The 17170-nt window shown below is 44.3% G+C and overlaps 1 protein-coding gene across 4 annotated transcripts in view; it reads right to left on the bottom strand.

Moving 5' to 3' along the window:
• Positions 1-17170, bottom strand: part of POU6F2 (POU class 6 homeobox 2) — an 867009-nt gene that overhangs the window by 66280 nt on the left and 783559 nt on the right. The gene's annotated exons all lie outside the window — the stretch shown is intronic.

Raw genomic sequence — 17170 nt, 5'->3', positions numbered from 1 at the left:
GTATTAATGATTGGCTGCTAAGGTAATCACAGCTTTTCATAATCACTTCCAACTAACAAGGTAGCTGACGAGCTTAAATTCATCTACACTGTATGTGTTCAAGTGGCCATAAAGTTCCCATTATTTCAGTGGAATTGTACGATCGGACCGAAAAAAAAGGTCAGAACGTACAAAAAGCCTGAAAAATGCTACCACCAAAGGTTCGAACACCAAAAGTTCAAACCTTTGGTGGTAGCATGCATTGAAGGAAAGTATAAAAAAAAAATACTGCGGGGGTTGCAGGGGTGTCCCCCGCAACACCGCGCTCACTATACTGTGTGTATTGTGAGTGGGGAACTGCGGGGGACACCCCCACAGCGCACTCGAGGAAAAAAAAAGATAAAAAAACAGGGGCTGCGGGGGTTTCCCCCACAACACCCCGCTCACTATACTTTAAATTATAGTGAGCAGGGGTTGCGGGGGAAACCCCTGCAGCCCCCGTGAAAAAAAAGAAAAAAAAAAGAAAAGAACCCCGCGCGCCGGTTCCCAATCACAGAACTGAAAGGGAACTTGCGCCGCAGGGACACAGCACGAAGAAAAGGTAAGTAGGATATGTTTATGTTGGGAATGAGGGCGGGGGTGTGTTCAGAGTGGGGGTGATATTGTGTCATGGGTGTGTTGTGGTTGTGGGTGGGGGTGTGGGTATGTAGGGGTTTTGCATGTGTGTTCGCATGGAAATGTACTTTTTGTGGTTCGTACATTTCACATGCAAAATTTTCGGCCGCAGGAAAATCAGCCACGGTCGGATCACGTAGATCCTATTTCAGTGGCCTCTAGCTGCTCCAAATGCCAGTCACATGACATTGGCAGACTAGCGCCAAGCATCCTATCTATTTATGCAATATTTATATTTCCGCAAGTACCCTCTCAACTTATCTACCTAAATGCCCTGGCATTTAATACCCTACAATTATGAACAGAAAACTGGGAATACGTTAATTGTCCAGAAATCAAAGTAACCTGGGGTAGGTAAAGAGAAGCTCCTTCTGCCTTACCGAATATCTCAGGATTCAACGGTTCAGACTCTTTATATTTATTGATGAGCTGGATTGCACGTCCATATTACTTTTACAACATTTAAATAATAGCACTAATCCCTATATATTTCTGCCAATCAACTATATGTATCAGACTTCATTGCCCCATTGTCGTCGTCCTCCCTAAATGAGATTTCCTTCTATTTCATGACAGCAATGATATAGAAAATGCCCCTCTTCAGTCATGTCTCCTCTGTATGCCCCCCTTCCCTTTCCTGGGCCAATAAGGGGCTTTGACTCCTAGACATCCACCTGGTCTTTTTCTGTCCACATGGGGCCCAAGACGCATGTCAGAATTTGGCTTGCAGCCACACTGTTTGTAATGTAATAGAGATGAATGCTCCGGCCGCCTGTGAATCCTGGTGAGTCTAGGGTCCTGGATATAAGGAAAATCAGGCTGTTTGGACAACAAACAATTTCTCAGACAAACCACTGTCATGGATTACCTTGTTGCAGTGACCAATACCTAGCCAAACTGAGTAAATATAGTGTAAATATATTATGTGGTGTATTTTAATGTAATTTATGTTCATAGAAAAAAATGTTTTGTAAAGGATCTTGCTCCTTTTACATGGAGGAGTAGTAACATCAAACAAAATCTCACAGAATCCGTTGAAAGTTCAGCATAGTACATACGGCCAATTGTTGTATCTGGTGCTCATTGTCTTGAATTCTCCTTACGTGTTTTGGACTCAAATATCTTATTTTGAGAGATGTCAGAGTAATACAATTCACATGCAGCATGATTCAAAGTAGACATGAGATCATAAAATAAAGTAAATTGAAGTCAAATAAAGTTTGAAACCTACATGAGGAATATTATTGATATAATACATCCCAAGAAATATTAACATGAATAAGTACATTAAAAAGGTAATTTATGTTGTTTAAAGTAATTTATTTTGTTAGATAAATATTGTTAATCAAATGAATGTCTGTTTATATATATTGTTTTAAAATGTATATATTTTCGTAGTGTATGCAACTTGAAGCATGCTGTTAAATTGGTATCCTTGTCTTGGGCCTTTTCTGCAGCTAATTGTATGTTATCATTGTTGAAATACACATTTTATTCGCCATGTAGATGAACTTGAAGTCTTATTGTTGTATGCGTAAGGCAACCGCTCCCTCTAGCGGTGATAACAGGCAAAGCCAGCAGGACGACTTCGGACAAACATACATATGGCTTTTTATTATATAGTATTATATAGTTTACTGTAGATTTTGTTCATAAGGGAAGGTACCCTGTCAAAATGTCAGTAATGTAAACATGACGTCTGCTTAGTCTTTACTGTTGGTACCTCCCTGCACCTTTCCTACTGTGCCTCATGTCCCCATTCTGGTCCCTGCACCCCTCACTCTTGCTCGATGCCCTGTCCCTACTGTCCACTTGATGTAGGTTTACTGCCCCTTAACAGCTTCCTCAAGGCAGTTCTGCAGGCACTTGTTTGCATCTTGTTCAGCTGCTGCATGCACTTGTGTTCAGTAGTGGGGTACGTGTTCACTGGTGGGGGTTCCCAACAATTTTAGATTTTGTCCTACCAACCTCTGCAGCTTGCATATACTAACAACACATGTCGACCAAAGGGATCTTGCCAGCAAAATTAGCTGCCATATCACAGCAGTATCTGTGATATGGCATGACTGAGCAGTACATGTCTATCAAAGGAGAGTGTTTACTAGAGTGCTACTGAGGAAGGGACTCAGCTTTTGATGTATCTATGACAGCAGTCCTCTCACGTTGGGTTCAGGGCCCTGCCCAATAAGTACATTATGAATGCAGCTTTTTTAAATAAATTTTTATCACATCCTTATGTCCAGCATCAAGACCCACACACATCCTTACTCAAGTACCCCAGTCCTGCCCTTTACCAGGTCATGCTATTCTGGTAAGCCATCCACTCCCCTACTGAGACCCACACACATCCCTGCCAGAGGATCTCGATCCTGCTTTGAACGATCTTCTGCTTCTGCTTTTTCACTATTGTGATGGAAAAACAGCTCTTCCCATGCCCCTTAATCCACTCTACAACCTCCCCTGATCTTCTCATGGACAGAAAATACCTCTACCAATGTACCTCAGTTCTACACTACAGCACACATGCTATTCTCACGCTGACCTAACAAAAGAATATCTGCCATTGCACCTCAATCCGGGCACATAGCACGGCTTGCTAATTCTTCACTGGTAGCCCAAAGCAGCTTTGTCAAATAATCTCAACATTTTTCTGCAATCCTCCTTGCTGTTCCAATATTGCCACATACAGCTCTGCTAAAGTCCCTGTAAAGACTGGAGGGGGTATTTGTACTTTTCCCTCTATATGGCAGGGTAAAGGCACAGAACACCCCAGCCAGGGCACTCAATTTGGTAGCAATGGACGAGCAGCCAGGCTTAAGCTTTCAGGAGGTGATGCATGCAGGTTCCTAAGTACAGTGACTCCCCAAAGCCCCTACAAAAGAATATACACACGCTATGTTAGGTGATAACACAGCTTCTTTATATACAATAAGATTCAGGAATATATATACATTTAAATAATAACACATTCTACTTGGAAATACTTATTCAAAGAATGGCAAATATATACACTCTATGTGGTACCACACAATACTTAAATTCAGTAATAGATGCACTAATTGCAGACAGTTTTAAATAGACATGTGAAATCCTAATTCAGGTATATGAGCATAGAATAGGGACGAAAGGCAGGCTAGTTGTGAACAGTGGCAGAAAGCTTTCTTTAGACTAGATATACAGTTCTGTGTGAAGATCCCCCCACCAGGGAAGCCTGTAATGGAAAAGTTAGGGAGTAATTTATCTTGTCTTTCACAGCCCAGCCCAATAATGTTCAATAACCTTCTGCTTTCTTGAAAAGGTTCTACAACCGCAAAGTACCCGAGAAGCCACAGGAGAACAGGATCCAAGATGAATCTGGGACCCCTGGACGACTCCTTAGGCTAGAAGATGCTCTTCCTCATCACAGTACCTTGACTCCTTAGGCTAGAAGGTTCTCTTCCTCATCACAGTACCTTTGGTGCCTTGGCAGGCAAAGTGGCAGAGTTTCTCAGTTTCAATCGATGATTCCCTCAGAGGACAGACCCCTCTTGGAAGAAGGAGCCACTGGGATGCTTAGTCCTAGATGAAAAATGGAACCAAGGTCTTTCCGAAGTGCAACAGTTTGGCTCTTCGCTGTGCTCTCCTTTGGTCGACGATTTCACTGACTGCAGAAGTCTGGGAAGATTAAACTTGCTGTGGGCTCCTTATAGGCTCGTTAGATGAGAGTAAGACCCCTCTGACCCTTCAATGACTTCTGGCGGCAACGGTTGCATAGGTCACTTTTGGTGTTGGGTTTCGGAATATTGCGTTTTTCTGAATTTTGGTTCTTTGGTGCTGCAACCACAGCACGGACCTCTGGACTCAACCACTGGAGTGGTCCTCTGACCCTCACCAAGTCTGGACTCTTGGGACATCTTCATTAGCTTCTGGTGGTTTGAGCCCACCGGTGGACCATCCTCTGCACTCAGTGTCTGTAGACTCTCTCCGGTAGGAAAACTGGTCATTGATGATGGCAAGGATGTCCTTTAAAATGTTCTTAGTCAGTTTGGAACTTTCGCAGCTCAGGGTGTCCAGCAGCACCATGCCAGGGTACCCCCTCTTCTGGGTGGTAGACAACAACAGCTTCCAGTGGTCACTTAACACACCTCCGGACCCTGGGTGACTCCAATGGACTTCTTCGACTTGAGATGTCTGGGCACTCCTTCCGATGACTCACAAAGACCCCTTCTTTGGATGGCAGGCACACATGACTGGCTCCAGGGCACTTTGGATGAAGAGTAGCAGGTTGCATGATGGTCCTTCGTAGTTAGGGGAGAGGTATTCTTTGCAGGTCGTCTCTGGATCAGTCCTTGGAAGAACATGGCAGCTTTTGGATTACACAAAGAAAATGCAGCAGCAGACTTCTCCTCCAGCTGGGCTTCAAGGAACAGCTTCTCCTTGCTTCAGATTCAACTTCAGCTTCTGAACAAATTGGTAAGTGAGAGGTTCCCAGATATACACATCTGTTCCCCATTCACTATGGCTTGAGCCAGGCTCAGTCAGCCAATCATGCAGAAGGGCATTCATGTAGGCAGCCAATCATGCTCTCAGCCATTCAGGCTAGTCACTCCACCCAGACACCCATAACAAAGAATGTGGATGTGGGTAAGCAGTCAGCCTTTCAGCACACTACACTGTATTCATTTCAGTTTCAGTCAGTGCTGTCTCATTCATTGTGTCACACACACAGAAACCAAACCCCCATAACACAGAATGTGAGTTCACTTCAGACTCCATTCACACAGACCCCCCCCCCTAGGGTGTACCCACAACACATAGCCTCTGGCAAGGCTCCAGTCAGTCTGACAGGAGGCAGCCCCAGAGACATATATGGTGTTTCCATCCAACAGCCACTCAGGGGGAAAGGAACAGAGACAGGGCTTCCCAGAGACTTTTGGAAACCAGGGAAAATACATTAGAAACCGAGAGGCCACAGTGGCTATCTTGCTTTTGTATAGGAATCCATTGATTCCTATGGCAGGGCCTTGGTATCCCAAAATGGAGGATACTCAGAGCCACTGTGAAGTCAGCATGTAGCTGCCATTAGGAGAGAGAGAGCAGCATTGGATTATAAGGTTCAGGAAATGTCTGAAATGTAGACCTAAAAGGGAACACGACCCACTAAAAAAGCTTTGAAGGACACAGGAGGTTTGTAGCAATATTAAAAGAAAAAATCATTAAATATTCTGAAGCTTGCGTTTTAGAGGCGTTATCCCAAGCTGTGAAAGGGCGTTGTACTACACCCAAAATGTATTTAAAAATAATATCAACCTCCCACTCCCTCGTTCCAGAATTATTAAGCCACCTTGTATTGTATTGTATTGTTTATTTATAAAGCGCTTATACACAAAAACGAATGCTTCAAATCACTCGAAGAAGAGAGGGGAACATGGGATGCAATCATCCATAAGGCCTTGGAAATTTCAGAATGCTATACAGTAATAATAAGCATACGAGGCCTGAAGGCATTTATGCTAATTCAAGATCATTACCAGGTAAGTTGGCAGCAGCAGGGTGGATGGGTGGGGGCTCGGTACAATCATAACAAATGACAATAATGCAAGTGCGTGACCACCAGTTAGGATAGGAGGGGATATGAGCAGGTTATTGTGCCTTTATAGTATGCCACTAACACAAGTGTTTCAGGTGCACAATGCAAGGGAGAGACAAAGGAACAGACAGACAACATGTTTCCTGTGTAAGGTGCATTCAGATCGTGTAAGTGCCAGACAGGAAGTGCGAGTGATGGGCGAAGGGAATTGCTCCTGGTCCTGGAGGGCCCGGTTAAATGCAGAGGGTTCTCTCTTAGGGAAGTGCGTAGTGCTGCAAGTGGTGCGGGGGCCCGGAGGCAAGAGCAGGGACTGGTGTGGCTGCCTGGGACCTGTAAGGTTCTGAGGGAAGCCAGGTCATCAGTCAGCTAGCTGAGCAGAACGAGGTGGTAGCAGGTGGAAAACTGAGGTAAGCACGGGAGAGGTAGAGAGAAGGTCTTGAGTAGTTTCTAGAATGTAAGGAGATCTGGCTCGAGACAGAGAGAGGCAGGGAGACTGTTCCAGAGGGTGGTCCTGATCAGTGATGCCCAGGGTATCACAGAGACGATTGATCAGGGTGTTATGGTTCACTGTGTCGAATGCGGAGGAGAGGTCAAGGAGAATGAGGACAGAAGGAGAATTAGAGTCAGGATTTGAGAGCAGGTTTCAAGAGTGTACAGGAGAGCAGTTTCCGTGCCTCTGGATGCTCTGAAGCCAGACTGATGATCGTGGAGACAACCAACAGATTCAGTGTGGGCAGTAAACTGAGAAATAGCCAACTTCTCCAGTAGTTTTCCCAGGAAAGGAGTGATAGAAATAGGGCGATAGTTTGCCGGGATAGAACGGTTGGCAGAAGGTTTTTTTAGCAGTGGGCGCACAAGTGTTTGAGAGAGGAGGGGAAAACTCCAGACGCGAAAGAGAGGTTGCAGAGGTCCGCCAAGGCTGGAGCTAGAGTGTCAATGTTGTCCTTGGTTGTTTTTGAGGAGCATGGATCGACCTGTTTGGAAGAGGCTTTCATAGACCAGACTAGCCTAGTGACCTCCTCAGGTGTGATGGGGGACCGGATGCAGAGTCTGTATTGCCTTTGGAGAAGGCGGCAGGCCAGTTTGTCAGAGGGTGCACCTGAGGCCACCCATTTCCGTTCTGCTGCACTACACTTGCGTTTGAGGGCAGCCAGATCAGAATCGTACTGGGAATTACACTTTTGGGAGGCTTCATGTGCACCCTAATGAGGGGCAAGGATGTCAATTGGAATTGGAGTATTGGAAATGTAGAGTTGAAAGTTAGGGAGGGCTATGTCAGGGTGGGAGTCAGCCGCAAGAGTAGGGGGACGGAGAGTAGGAGGATGCAAAGGCAGCCACTGTCACTCTTTTCATGGGATAGGCGTCCTTAAAGATGGGACGCAGTGTGGGGAGTGCCAGTGCTAGAGGAGACGAGAGCTTACGGTGGGAAGAGAGAAGAGAGTGATCTGTTCAGGAGAGTGCTGTAGTAAGAGCAGTAGAGAAAGGGATGTCAGTGGAAATGAGAGCATCCAAGGTGTGGCCTGCAGTGTGAGTTGGCCCAGAGGGTAGAATGGATAGAGAGATGGAGTCGCAAAGTTTGTGGAAAGGTCCTGAAGAGTCCAGGGAGTACAGATGGATGTTTAGATCCCCCAGTAGGAAGAGTTGCAAGGAGGTGGACAGGAGAGAGGAGGCCATGTCAGCCCATTCAGAGAGGAAGAGTGTGGACTGGCCTGGAGGCCTATAGAAGGTGGCCAAAGTAAGAGAGAAGACTGGTGAGAGAATGAGCTTGCAGACCAAGCAATCAAAGGAGGAGTAGGCCTGAGCGGGAATGTTGGAGACAGGGATCCACTTTAGCTAGATCAGGGCTATTCCCCCTCCTGGTCTTTTAGTCCTGGGCTCGGAGAGGATTGTCTAGCCATCAGGGAGAAGTGTGCCAAAATGTGTGACAGAGCTGTCCTTAAACCATGTCACAGTGTGGGGAAGAACATCAAGGTCCAAGAGTTGAAGGAGGTGGCAGATGTCAGAGGAGTGCTTCATAGCAGAGCGAGAGTTAAGAGCGGCAATACGGACCAGATTGCTACTTTTCAGAGACTTACAGGGGGTGGAGTACATGGGACAGCAGTCCCCCCGCAAACGGCGAGAGTGCCTGAAAGTTGGAAATAGGAGAAGGTAGAGAGCCAGGAGAAGGTAACAAGACAGGAGACAAGCAGGTACTAGATCACCCAATAGAATAATCAACAGGGACAAGTTCAAAAAAGCTGCCCACGATCCTCTTATCATTGCCTCTGCTATAAAATAATGAGATTAGAATAGGCCATTTCAACCAACAAGCTACACATGTCACAGCGCCACCCAGCAGCCCTCCCAATAATTTCACCTCAAGTCCAAAGCCACTGACCAATGAAGTGTGAGTATGCAAATTAGCTCAAAAGCATATACTGTGATCCACAAGGATTTCTTTGTCTTAATAATAATGTAACAATGTAATAAGGGAATTCGTTTTAATACAGGAATAAATATGTATTGCATTCGAGACAGCTGATCCGGCTAATCAAAACACAATTTTCAGATGATAAGATTCAATACATTTCTCGAGGGCCCGTTTGATTACCCCCATCCAGGCTTCACTCTCAGCATTCCATATAAAATCAGTGACCCATGTCACGCAGACACAGATACACGCGCACACACGAACACCTATGCGCGCGCGCACACACACACGCGCGTGCATCCGCACGCGCCATTACTCCATTCAGTCGCACTGAATACAAGGCCGGCCACGCATCACCACTCTTGACAAACTATAAAAGAAATAATGTCTTCGCCTCACGTCAGTGAGAGAGTGGGGCTCGGTGGATGAGTGCGACCGCAGTGCGCGTGCAGAGTGTTTACAGGATGGTGTGGGTCCTCGGATTAGACCCATGCTGATCTGTATTCTCAGTCCCACGTGGATGCATAAGCACTCCAATGTCCAGTGTGCGGTTAAATCTGTGAATTGTGACTGCAATTTCATCTTCTGCAATTTCTTCATACATTTCTATCACAGCATCCTTTCTGAAATGTAATTACCTCTCCCCTCTCGTGACCTTTAGTACTGCTACAATCTGACCAAAATAAAACGTGCTTCATGCAACTAAACAACACATTCCTCATTTCACTGTCACATTCTGTGTGCAATGTTTCCCGGTGAGGGTGTTTGTCCTGAATGTCCTTCGTTTCCTAGACCTGCCAGCCAGCTTCCTGTCATAAAACATGACTTATTTCCTTTACCTGTGACCTTTCGGACAGCCACAGTCTCACGCGCGTTTTCTGTACAACCCCAGAAACCATTTTCTATGGTACAATTTCCCTTCTGTAAAGATTCCAACCTCTACAAATCCCATATGTTTGCCGGTGAAGCCTGGTAGACATGCATACCAGACCTACATGTCTGGCATATACTTTATATATACACAAGTGTCTGACACAAACGAAATCCTAACTAATTTACCCCGTATTATATAACATGCACTCAGTGGCGCAAATTAAGACTATTGTGGTAAATTGCCCTTCTGTGCTATTTTGCTCGATCGGTGCTAAATTAAACAAGGCAGCAGTCAAATGAACCAAGTCTCCCATCAGGAGGTGAACATTTTAAATTTCCAATTTAACTGACTCGCACAAAATGGTGGAAGCAAATTTAAGACCATAGAAGTGGTTAGATGCATTCTATAGTCAGTACAGAATTGTGTGCACGACGATTCATATGGACAGTATGCCCTTGATTTGTAACCCCTGTCCAGATGGTTCTCACAAACTGAAACAAATCATTGGGTCCTACAATTCTTGACTATGCCATGTATTATAGTCATTACTTTAGAGCAGGCTGGGTCAATACAATATGTTACAAGCAACCTATTTAATTGTGTTTGTCTTTTTTTGTTGCCAGCAATGATTAGAAACATAATGGCCCTGATTCACAGAGCGTTTCCCAATGAGGGTTTTCCATTATAAAACCATTCTGTGAAATAGGCCCTTTACATAATGCATATTATTGATGAAAAATAAAGCAAAATCCAATATAAATGTGACAACGATTCAACATATCACACTATGTACACATACTATTCATATTTAAACTAGTGATTAACATGGATTTAACTGGCTATAGCGGTTGCAACACTTTCAAAAAGGTCATCGAATAAAGCAAGTGAACGTTTGTAGTTAAGTTTTCTTTGCAAATTGTGGCTATTACATTTTTTTATGTATTTGTATTTTTAAGTGTAGTTTTGCGTTCATTATAACATTCCATATTGTTAAATTGAGGAACGTTATATCTCAACGAGTGATATTGAGATAATACCAATAAGGCAAAAAATGTTAGATCAGTTGGCTGGAAAATTAATGGTGTCTAAGGGACTTAATCGCAAAAGACGCACCCGGATGTCAATGCGTTTCGTTTGTACTATTTGTTCTATCTATATTTTCCTTGTAATGCAGATGGTAAGTAAATCCATCCTGACATGCATCAGCAGTTTCAGGAGAAATCCAGTGAAGCCACTCTCTGGCAGTGTATACTCTAAGGCCCTAGCTATATTCATGAAGACTGAGTAACAAGTCGCTGAGTCACAATACAAGCTATATTCATGAAGACTGAGTAACAAGGCACTGAGTCATGGCCCCAGCTATATCCATAAAGACTTAGTAACAAGGCAATGAGTCATGGCCCTAGCTATATTCATGAAGACTGAGTAACAAGTCGCTGAGTCACAGTACAAGCTATATTCATGAAGACTGAGTAACAAGGCTTTGAGTCATGGCCGTAGCTATATTCATGAGGACTGAGTAACAAGTCGCTGAGTCACAATACAAGCTATATTCATGAAGACTGAGTAACAAGGCACTGAGTCATGGCCCCAGCTATATCCATAAAGACTTAGTAACAAGGCAATGAGTCATGGCCCTAGCTATATTCATGAAGACTGAGTAACAAGTCGCTGAGTCACAGTACAAGCTATATTCATGAAGACTGAGTAACAAGGCTTTGAGTCATGGCCGTAGCTATATTCATGAGGACTGAGTAACAAGTCGCTGAGTCACAATACAAGCTATATCCATGAAGACTGAGTAACAAGGCACTGAGTCATGGCCCCAGCTATATCCATAAAGACTTAGTAACAAGGCAATGAGTCATGGCCCTAGCTATATTCATGAAGACTGAGTAACAAGTCGCTGAGTCACAGTACAAGCTATATTCATGAAGACTGAGTAACAAGGCTTTGAGTCATGGCCGTAGCTATATTCATGAGGACTGAGTAATAAGGCACTGAGTCATAGCACTAGCTATATTCAAAAAGACTGAGTAACAAGGCACTGAGTCATGGCCCCAGCTATATCCATAAAGACTTAGTAACAAGGCAATGAGTCATGGCCCTAGCTATATCCATAAAGACTGAGTAACAAGGCACTGAGTCATGGCCCCAGCTATATTCATAAAGACTGAGTACTACGGTGTTGTTATGTCCATAGCTATATTTATAAAGACTGAGTAACACAGTGTTAAGTCATAGCTATGGTGTTGCATAATGGTCATAGCTATATTCATAAAGTAGGAGTAAAAAGGTGTTGAGTCATGGCCATCGCTAAATTCATAAAGACTGAAAAACAAGGCGTTGAGTCATGGCCTTGGCTTTAATAATAAAGCCTGGGTTACAAGACATTAAATCTACCCAGTATTTTATTAGATTTAGATCGTTTTTATGTTTTTATGGAATACAACATTTAGCATTTCTTAATTTTCCCTCCAATATTGTTTAAGGCAATAACCATTGGTAAAAATGTGCAAGTGATCTGCATCTGACATCAAACGTGTAGTGCAGTGATTGGAGTCTTAAGAATGAGCAGCTGTGCCGGCCTCTAGGTGACATTAACAGATTATTGGCAGTTTGGAGTTTGCATGTGGAGGACGTGACATAGGGTAGATTTCATGTGTATAGAGTAGAGAGCCAGTCAATATCTGCTGATGGAAAATCATTTGGCGAGACATCTTTTAATTTCAAGTAGTGTACACCAATTATAATTGCTTTGTCCACGCCATAGAAATATGTTTATTATAATTTTTCATTAATAACGCTCTTAATATCAACAAGTGGTTTCTAAGCACGGGATAGGGATTCAAACCTGTGTTGCGCTGCGTTGCTTTCAAGAAAAACACGTTGTCCCTGAGTTATCCATCCTCCCCTTATTATCTTGCTAGTATGGTTATGATTATTACAGGGAGCTTGCTTTATGGGGGAATGTATTTGAAGAAAAGTGAATGTAACACTTTGTACTGAATAACAATGCTCTCAAATGATACCATGAATCTATTCTCATTGACATGCGTCACAAATTGAATCAGTCAACTTTTCCTGGGGCACCTTGTGGTGTCCCCTTAATGAAGTCTACTTATTAAAATCGAATGCTTTGTACATAGTCGCTAAATCTTGAATGAACTGTCAGTAGCTTTGTGATGTTTTAGGTCATAATTTTGAAAAGTATATTTAATGTATGAATTTAAATAGTAAGAATACTCGGTGCCAAAAGGGTACAGAGGCCCTGAAGAAAGTGGCACTGCCTGACAAGCCACTGAAACCGGTAGGCCCGTTCTTGGTTCCTGTGGCTCTTGGATAACACTTACAGGAACATTAGTGTAAAATTAACACCAGCAAAAGATACAGCTCACAACGTCTGGAGTTGGAACTTTAAGCATAACTTTGGGCCTCATTATAAGCATGGTGGTCCGGGAACTACGGTACTGGTAAGCACGCCGGTACCGTAGTTCCTGGACCTTAATACTACGAGGTGTACTCGCAGGCGCCTGGCAGCCCGCCTGGCGGGCAGAGCGGCACCCGCGAGCACAGCATGTCGGATGCACCGGCACCATTCTGAATGGTGCTGGTGCATCTGACGTCCCCATTCCCATTGAGGCCTATCAGGGAATAGGGACTGACAGGCACCGGCACCCGGCAATGCAGGAATTACCGGGTCCGGCAATGTCAGAAATGCCCGGTAATTCCTCATTGCTGGGTGCCGGGAAAAATGCAACTCATGCGGCAGCCATGCCTGTTTTACAGGCACGGCTGCCGCCGGGGTTATAATGAGGCCCTTTGTGTTTTCGTTGTGCTATTTTATCCTGTTGTGGGGTCACTAAACCGGAGAATTTAATAAGACAAAACGTACCTGTATGGCCTCCAGCACACTTTGGGGCACGACTCACAGTGACCTCAGGAGTGTGTTTTTAGATTTGGAATTTTGAGTTTGGTACTGTTCAACTTACTTATTGCCTCTATTAGATAGGGCAAGCCTCTTCCACCTGTTCCGTAATCCTAGATAAGTGGCACACCAGTGCATACTAGGGCCTTACACCTCAGGAGGGCAAGGTTAGCATGGTTGGAGGGAAAGATAGACTGTACACATTGATGACAGTAAAATGTAAATGAAGTGAGACTGAGACCTGTGTGTTCTATGTGTGATAAACTAAGGGTACAGCTACCCGCCCCTAGTCCCCCTTTGTGTTTTTTGTGATATTATTCCAGCCAATTGCGCAAAAGCTCACGATTATACTGATTTGTTGAGTTGTACCACCAAAAAAATAAAATCAAAAGTACCATTGGGAAATGCCATGAATTCCTCAATGCTGTTCGACGATGCAGATTGAAGGTCCAATATCATCGTTTCTTATTTGATTCTTATTGACACATCAGTGGAAGAATGATCACTGATGCGGATAGGTCTGATAGCATTGCAGGATCTGAATGATAATAAGGCAACATTAATTCTTGTATTACCGGTCAGTGGGCTGAAAACTGCATTACAGTTGCCCAAAATAATCGGTGCAATTGGAAACTGTAGAAGAATTGGCATCAGACTGGCCAAATAAATGTGAGTATGTCATTAAGGTCTAGAAGACTACAGTCTATAGAGGCACATACCTCCATTTGCCTGCTGCTTGTGGAATGCCTCAGGGGTCCATCCAGTTCCCAATTTTTCTCAATCTTTATTTTACGACCGGTGAGAAATTGAGAAATCGAGTGGCCGACTGTGGTATTTCCATCCAACCTTGTGTGGATGACACCCAATTCCTGTTTAATTTGTGTTGTGTTTACAACACATTTGGAAGATAGGCCCTTGCACAGTAATGTCACCAGGTGCCAAAGATCAGGCCACATCCTAATGGCTGAAGCACAGGGTGCATGAACTATATACTTATTTATTTATTTAATATGCTACAGACAAGTTAACCTTACATTAATTATATACATAAATGCATATCTTTGTTTCTACATCCGATGTTGAAATAGATGGAGAAAACATAGTATTTATATTACAGCGTTGTTAGTGGACAGTCAGTGTAGATTCTGGCGCATGAATTGGCACTGCTTACACCATGATTGTTTCCTATTGTTTCTTGTTTTATAGAGCACAAATAAGCCTCCAAAGAGGCTTGTCAGCACTAGAAGAAAGCTGAAGAGAAAATGCAACTATTACACAGAATTCAGCAATTCAAAATGTAGGCCAAAGGAATAACTATGGAAGAAACACTGGTAAAATAAGAGCCCATGGGAAGCAAACAACAGGTTGGGTACCCCGGATATGGTTTTCAGGCTGCATGAGAGTTCAAAGGCCCACCCACAGGACCCACGGAAAGAAACCCAGGCCGTGTGGAGGAACAGGCCAGATAGCATTCCCCATCAATTGACAGCAACATCTGTGGCATAGTAAAAGTCCCAGGGGGCATTGCCAAACAATGGGAATATATTCTCTAATCGCCTGGCTTGAATTTTGCACCTAGCTTAATATTTATTAATGGAATAGTACCGTGCAATCTCCATTTGGTAATATCCCTTCCAGGTTTAAATTTCCTTATTGACTCTATCATTGATGGAGAGACCCCATTCTTTGTCTAGCAATTCTTAGTACTGCACACTCTCCCCTATGTTTCTGTTCACTTTATCATATATCACAGTCCATCCCTGACTGGGCCGCTCTTGCCTCTCGGGCTAGGATCCCAGTATTACTATGCTGGTAATTGTTCTCCCAGAAACAAACGCTTTGACACACAGCATAGAACCACTTGCTTCAAGGGATTGTGTAAACCTATCTTGCGTCCATCACACAGCCATACAATACAATTTATAAAAACTTATATTACAGCTGCTTTCAGACTAAGCTTGGTCCAATGACATAATGGAACTTATTTCTTGTTTTTGCACACTGTTTGTTGAAACTCCTCACTCTTTCAGTTTTATGCATCCAATCTACCACAATCCTTACCCCAGTCCTTGTCTCTCTTTGCCTGTTCCAGTTGAATCACGCACAACGAGAGTTTACATCATCCGTGGAGCGAACAAACACAATGTCAAAATGGTTTGATATTTCCATTTTATTCTGGCAAATGTATAATTGCGCTTTTATTTGGTTGGGCTATGTGTTGCATCCATGAAATGGCTGCCTATGGACTGTCCGACAGAATGGGAACCATATGGACATGTATGCTCAGTGACCAATGGGTTGACCCCCTTTGCCCCAAGGACCGAGAGGAATGGACCAGCCTGAGAAAACATTGCAGGAGTCATTTGGGGAAGATGAAACATGAAAAAGGGAACAAGATCTGGTGAGGTAAAAATACCCAGGTGAGGTGATATCCAAACCACAGCGCCTCCTGCTACCTACTGTGAAGAAGGTGCCGCTCATCATCGTAGGCGTCTCATCGAAACACTGATGGGCTGCTGCAATGCATGTGCTGGTTGCACAAGGAGGGGGCGTAGAGCACTGGCTTGCACCATTGCCATTGTGGCTGAGGATGGAGTGTGTCTGGTGACACGGGCTAAACGGTGCACCAGCCTCACAGGCTACTCATTCCTTTTACTGCGCTGTGGTGGCCAGCTTGAGTGGAGATCACGCAGCAAAGGCGAGCCAGCAGCCAGAGGCCCATCACGGGGCAAGAGCTGATGGGGGACCATTACTGCCAGCTGGAATGGGTGTTGGAACAGGAGACCATTACCACACCCTGGGCTCCTCCTGGGATGATGCAAGTGTGTTCACCAGGCCAGTACATTGCCCGAAGTATGAGTATGTGAGGCCAGCATTCCGTGTACCAGGACGGTGGAAGGGAAGTGATGCAGGACAATTCCGGACACCATCAATTTCCATGAGAATGCCGCCAGCTTTGATACCATGTGAGTGGGATTCCATGTACACTCTGGACTCGAGAGAACGCTAACCCACTGCAGACATTCAGGGTGATATGTAAATGTTGCTCTCAATGTAAGTCTAAATAGTTGCTACCTTCCTTAGCCTAACCCCCCTGAATTTCGCCTTGAGATGGTTTAGGGGAGGGCAGTCAAGGTTGTATCAAAAATATCTACTTTATATATATCACAACAGACAGTTCTAGCAATGCTACGAAATACAACCCACCCTGTAAAGGAATGCAGAAGGCAGACAGTTTCCAAGAAGAAAGGGGGATGCACTCTGGATACTAACAGGAGGGTCGTCGTTATGGTTAATAACTACAACAGTTTAAGGTTTCTTGGCTTTAGCACAATGGGGGCAAATGGACCAGAGGGTCAGAACCACAATGTGCATTGTGCTGTAGATGTTCTTGGCACTCGACAGGGTCGGGTCTGCTTCAGGGTGCTTTGCAGGCTTCTGTGACAGAGTTCAAGGCAGGAGTCACTGTGGGTATCAGGCAGCACGATGGTTCGACAGAGCGAAGCTGGATGAATGGCTGCAGGCTGGCCTACACAGCAGATCGGGGATCGTTGTCTCAGTGCTGAGCGGTGGTTCTGAAGCACTGGTCGAAACGTCTCCTATGTCTTTAAGTATCGGCAGCATGACAATGGGCAGTGTTGCTGTCGGTTGCGGATCGAGGAACTCGACTGGCTTGAAAATGTCCTTTAAGGCAGATGGCATTAGATGCTCGTCGAGGCACTACTCCCAGCTTCT

The sequence above is a fragment of the Ambystoma mexicanum genome, chromosome 5p, assembly GCF_040938575.1.
Source record: "Ambystoma mexicanum isolate Mex_15411 chromosome 5p, UKY_AmexF1_1, whole genome shotgun sequence".
In the NCBI taxonomy this organism is placed as follows: Eukaryota; Metazoa; Chordata; class Amphibia; order Caudata; family Ambystomatidae; genus Ambystoma; species Ambystoma mexicanum.
This window is presented reverse-complemented; position numbering and strand designations above follow the sequence as displayed.